Genomic DNA, 5,370 nt, shown 5'->3' with positions numbered 1-5,370 from the left:
TGTGAGGCCTCTGAAGAATAAGGCAAGTGATTTTCTCCAGGGCTCTTTTGCCACAAGGAGCGGAGAGACATGTCTCAACCTCTTCCCCAAACTGCTGAGACCTCCAGAGGCTGGAAGGTGGGGTGCCTTTTCCACCAGCAGGTCTGTCTGTAGGTCTGAGAAAAGATGGATATTCTTTACCATGCAATGTATCTAAAAGATACCTTAGGTTCACTCATTCTTGAGAAAAAGTCTTTTGGGGGAAATTTAGAGTCACTGCCAACATTAAGTATCAGGAACAGGAAGTGCATATTTTCTAGCAAGCTTTGTAGAGAGGGCCTGGCTTAGCTGAGCTCCTTTGTAGTAGTGTCCTGAACAAGTGTTTCCTGGGAGTGGGGAAGCAGAGGGTCTCTGAGAGTTTTCAGGTACCTGTCTCTCGAATTCTGTAAGTTTTTGGAAGAATTGTGCAAGGGAACAGAGGTAGGTATTTAAACAAAACTGAATTGAGGAGGAAAAAATGAACCTCTGGAGACAAAGAATCAAAAGGTTCAGCTCCAAATCAGATTTTAGAGCATGGGAAAAACAAATGCTTACTCACAAGAGCAAAAAGAAAAAAAAAATGGGAAGAAATTACAAGGATAAAGATTTTAGATACCAGTGTATTCCAGATTCAAAAATAATACAGATTGTTTAACCTATACAATAGCATTATTTGGGAGAGAAGAAATGGGATGTTTAATTTGGACATAATTCAGACAGAAGAACCTGAAAATCTACAAGGAAATAAGGCAGTATTTATCAACTACAGATGATTATGAATCCCCTCTCCGCCCCCCACATGGACATTTGACAATATCTGGAGGCATTTTTGATTGTCATAATGAATGTACCAGAGTGATTGGACAGAGGTCAGTGATGCTGTTATACATGGTAGCATGCACAGGGTAGCTTCCTATAAAAATAAAAATCCAACACGGAATATCAATAGTACCAAGCTTGAGAAACTCTGAAAATTATAATCAATAAATAATTTATAACAATAAGAATTGACTTGGCAAGATTTCCTTCTGATTGATCCTTAAATCCTTGGATATCTGAACACACAGAGCCATCAAGAGTTCTCACTGTTATGTGGAACCTCTTGCCTTTAATGCTGAAACATCTAGAACCAGTTGGTTCTAGGTTTGAGAAGTAGAGATGATCTTAACAGAAATGTTAGTCTAAGGAAGAAGTCTTGTTCATAAGGAAAGATAACTAAAGGAAATTAATTATCTGATGTGTATGACTCACAGCTCTAAAGCAAGGAAAGCCCCAGGTGAGCTGAGATGTGCCGCATTGTTAACACCTCACACCATTGCCACCACGTGTTTGTCAAAACCTCTGCACAGCAAAGGAAATGATCAACAGAAAGAAGAGGCAGCAGAGTGGGAGGAAATATTTGCAATGCATATATCTGGTAAAGCAAGGGTCCTCAAATTCCAGGATTTAATGCCTGACGATCTGAGGTGGGTCTGATAATAAAAGTTTTACAGCAAACTAAATATGTGTGTCTTAACAGCCCATTACCCAAACCCACTTAAAACATTTTAGGTGGATCAAAGCAAAGAAGTAGGCTGCAAATTTTGAAATATGTTCAATTCTATTCTTATAAGTTGACAAGGTACAAAGATTGTTGTTCAGTCACTAAGTCATGTTTGATACTTGTGACCCCACGGGTTGCAGCTCATCAGGCTTCCTTGTCCTTCCCTGTCTCCTGCAGTTTGCTCAGACTCATGTCCATTGAGTCAGGGATAAATGAGTCAAAAAGACTCACTCCAAGGTACCCTCTTCTTGACTGTTCTTCCACTTCCAACACTGAGTCCACCATTTCACCCTTCTGCCAGCCTCTGATTTGGGACTTAGAGTCCCACTAGGAAAATATTTTGGAGCTCACCACTTTTCTGAGAGCTTCTTTCACATCCTTGTTCCTCAGACTATAGATCAAGGGGTTCAGCATGGGGATCACTACAGTGTAGAACACTGTGGCCATTCAGCCAATGCCCATGCTGTTACGAGAGTGGGGCTGGCAATAAACGGAAAGGATTGTTTCCTGTAAGACAGCGATGGCAGCGAGGTGGGAGGCACAGGTGGAAAAGGCTTTGCACCTTCCCTCTGCTGAGTGCATCCTCAGGATGGTGATGAGAACAAACAGGTAAGAGATAAGGATGATCACACTTGTGATGATCTCACTGAAAATGGCCACAATGTAGAGCACCAATTGATTCACAGTGACATCAGAGCAAGCAAGAGACAAGAGAGGGGGAAGATCACAAAAGAAGTGGTTGATCACATTTGATCTGTAGGATGGGATCTGAAGAGCTAAACACAAGTGAATCACAGAACATACAGTAGCATTGAGATAGCCACAAGTCACCAACTCCACGCAGAGATTTCGGGACATGGTGACCATGTACAGCGGTGGGTCACAGATGGCCACACAGCAGTCATAGGCCATCACTGCCAGCAGAATGACCTCAGTTACCCCAAATGTGCAAAACAGGTAGAATTGCACAGTGCATTCTTGGAAGGAAATGATTTTGTCTTCTTTTAAGATGTTAGCTATCATCTTTGGTGTGCTGATTGTGGAGTAACAGAAATCCACAAACGACAAGTGGCTAAGGAAAAAGTACATGGGGGTGTGGAGTTCAGAGCTGACCTGAATCAGGGCAATCATGCCCAGGTCTTCCCAAACTGTGACTCCATAGATAGAAAGAAACAGCAGGAAGAAGAAGACTCTGAGCTCAGGGGCATCTGAGAATCCAAGGAGGATGAAGTCTGTCACAGCAGTGCAGTTTTCCTTGTCCATGTCCTCACTTCACCATGGTTGCAGAAAAATAGTAATAGTTATTCTTCATTGGATCATTCCCAATTAACTACTAAAAAGGACATGAGAATAAATAAGATAGTCAACTTTTTTCAGCAAAGAAATAAAACATTGACATTTTGAAGCTTAGGAAAAGTTCAGATATTGTAGCCCACAAATGCATAGAGCTCACATTCATATTCACAGATCACATGAAATAATTCACATTCATGAAAACCTGTGTGTTTATTGAAACTAGTTTTACACAATTTGCACCTTGGAACCGAATCATTAGAAAGACAGCAAATGTTATTTATTTAGCCATATTTGAAATTTAAATATCTTTTTTTATTTGTAGACTTTTTAATCAGTTATTGAAATACTGGGATCCCTGGGGATTTTTTTAATACTACACAGGAAATTGGAGAAGGCAATGGCACCTCACCCCAGTACTCTTGCCTGGAAAATCCTATGGATGGAGGAGTCTGGAAGGCTGCAGTCCCATGGGGTCGCTGAGGGTTGGACACGACTGAGCGACTTCACTTTCACTTTTCACTTTCATGCATTGGAGAAGGAAATGGCACCCCACTCCAGTGTTCTTGCCTGGAGAATCCCAGGGACGGGGGGCGCCTGGTGGGCTGCCGTCTATGGGGTCGCACAGAGTCAGACACGACTGAAGCGACTTAGCAGCAGCAACACAGGAAACTTCTTTCTTTTGATGAAATGATGAGAAGTATGCTTATTTAAGATTATTAACACATAAGCATCATGTTTTTATTATTACCCTTTAAATGGAAAAGTGAATTTTATACTCTATTTTAGCATGTTTTTTCTATACAATTAGCCTAGTGATTTTTTAATTATGATATACAATGTTAGTCATTGTTCAGGGAATTGTTACTTAGGTCTAAACTTTCTGAACTGTGACTGAAGCCTTCTAATACCTATTTGACAAATGAATTCACTACTTTAATATATTCAAGAAGTAAAATTTGTGAATATTAAATTAACACAAGTTCTTATTGCTGCATTGCACTATTATTTATGATAGGAACTTAGAAACAAAATGTCAAAGAGCAGGGTAAAAGTTGAGCTACATGTGTATTATGGGAAACTATGCAGCTTTCAGAAGAGCTTTCAATGACCTGAAAAATGACTAAGAAAATGGCAAGTTAAAAATAGAAAGCCAGATCAGAAAGATAGATACAGTGTATCTATACATAAGTCATAGTGCATATTTAATTCTCAAACCATCCAAGAAACATAAATATTTTTACCAATGGTTTACTCCAATTGCTTTAAAAGTGCATTCAGAAATTTGCCTACTTTTTTTTTTTTAATAAAGGAGAGATATATTCAAAGCCTTTGATATATAGAAAATGCCAACAAAGGGTAAGACCATGCTTATTTATTCTCTCTCCTGATCCTAAGTACAATAAAATGACTTAGTAGCACCTACTGCTTATTCCTGGAGGAAAGGGAATCTGGACTAAAAGTCAACACAGCCAGATTTTTCCTTATTCTTCAAATAACTTGAAAGAGGTAAATGATATACGAATTGAGGAATCCTGGTTTGAATACAAATAATAAATCTGATGACATGCATTGCTCTCTTCAATGGCCAGTAATAAGTGAGTTGTCTTTTCTGATTTAGAAGTAGTAAACAATTTTGAAAACCTTTTCCTGCTTTTTTAAGTTTTAAAGATGAAAATTTGGCTGCTGATTACTTATAGAGCAGGAGTGATGTTGATCCCTGTTGGACATTTGTCAATGTCTGGAGATATAGTTGGCTGTCACAACAGGAAGGGGTGCTCCTGACATCTAGAGGGCAGACTACAGATGCTGCTGAACAGTGTGCAGGCACAGGACGGCGTCTCCTTCCCTATTCCCATCCTCCTCACACACCCACAACATAAGCAAAACCCAAAATATAATCTGGCCCCAAATGTTGATAGTATCACATTTGAGAAAACTGTTGTAGCAATACATGGCCTTGGCACAAGGTCAAACTACTGGCTCTCCTGTCTGCTTCAGAGGTGGTTCACATGCCTCTGCTCCTCCGTCCGCAGTCCTGAGGACCCCTCACCACCACTCTCGGCATCAGGGTGGCTCTCAGGAGAATCTCCCTGCTGTCTTTCCCAGGTTCTATGGGTGGAGTTAACGTGAGAGAAGAAGAAGAGGGAAGGGGAGAGGAATCAAGCATATTCCCCAATTGGCTCACAGTCTTTCCCCTGTTACACTAATAGCCATTACAAGATATTTCATTCTACAGATCGAATTGCTCCCATTTCCTGTCAAGATTATTTTTCAGTAGGTAAAGGGAAAACACTTTCATGGAGTTCTCCAAACTTGGCATTTGTTAAAACACTCTCCAAATACAGACTTTTAAAAATTATTTCTAATGTAATTTCCTTCTTTTACAATTCCTCCTTCTCTGACACGTGGCTAATAATAAATCACCCTCATTAGAAAACAAACGAAGTTTCCAGACATCAGGAAATATCATTCAGTCCATTCCTCCCCAAAATATAGTCCGACCAACCTGTTGA

At 40.0% G+C, this 5,370-nt stretch overlaps 1 pseudogene; it reads right to left on the bottom strand.

Moving 5' to 3' along the window:
* Positions 1-1,888: 1,888 nt before the first annotated feature.
* On the bottom strand, positions 1,889-2,824 carry LOC113883011 (annotated as a pseudogene).
* Between the last annotated feature and the right edge of the window lie 2,546 nt (positions 2,825-5,370).

The sequence above is a fragment of the Bos indicus x Bos taurus genome, chromosome 24 (assembly GCF_003369695.1).
Source record: "Bos indicus x Bos taurus breed Angus x Brahman F1 hybrid chromosome 24, Bos_hybrid_MaternalHap_v2.0, whole genome shotgun sequence".
NCBI classification, from domain to species: Eukaryota; Metazoa; Chordata; class Mammalia; order Artiodactyla; family Bovidae; genus Bos; species Bos indicus x Bos taurus.
This window is presented reverse-complemented; position numbering and strand designations above follow the sequence as displayed.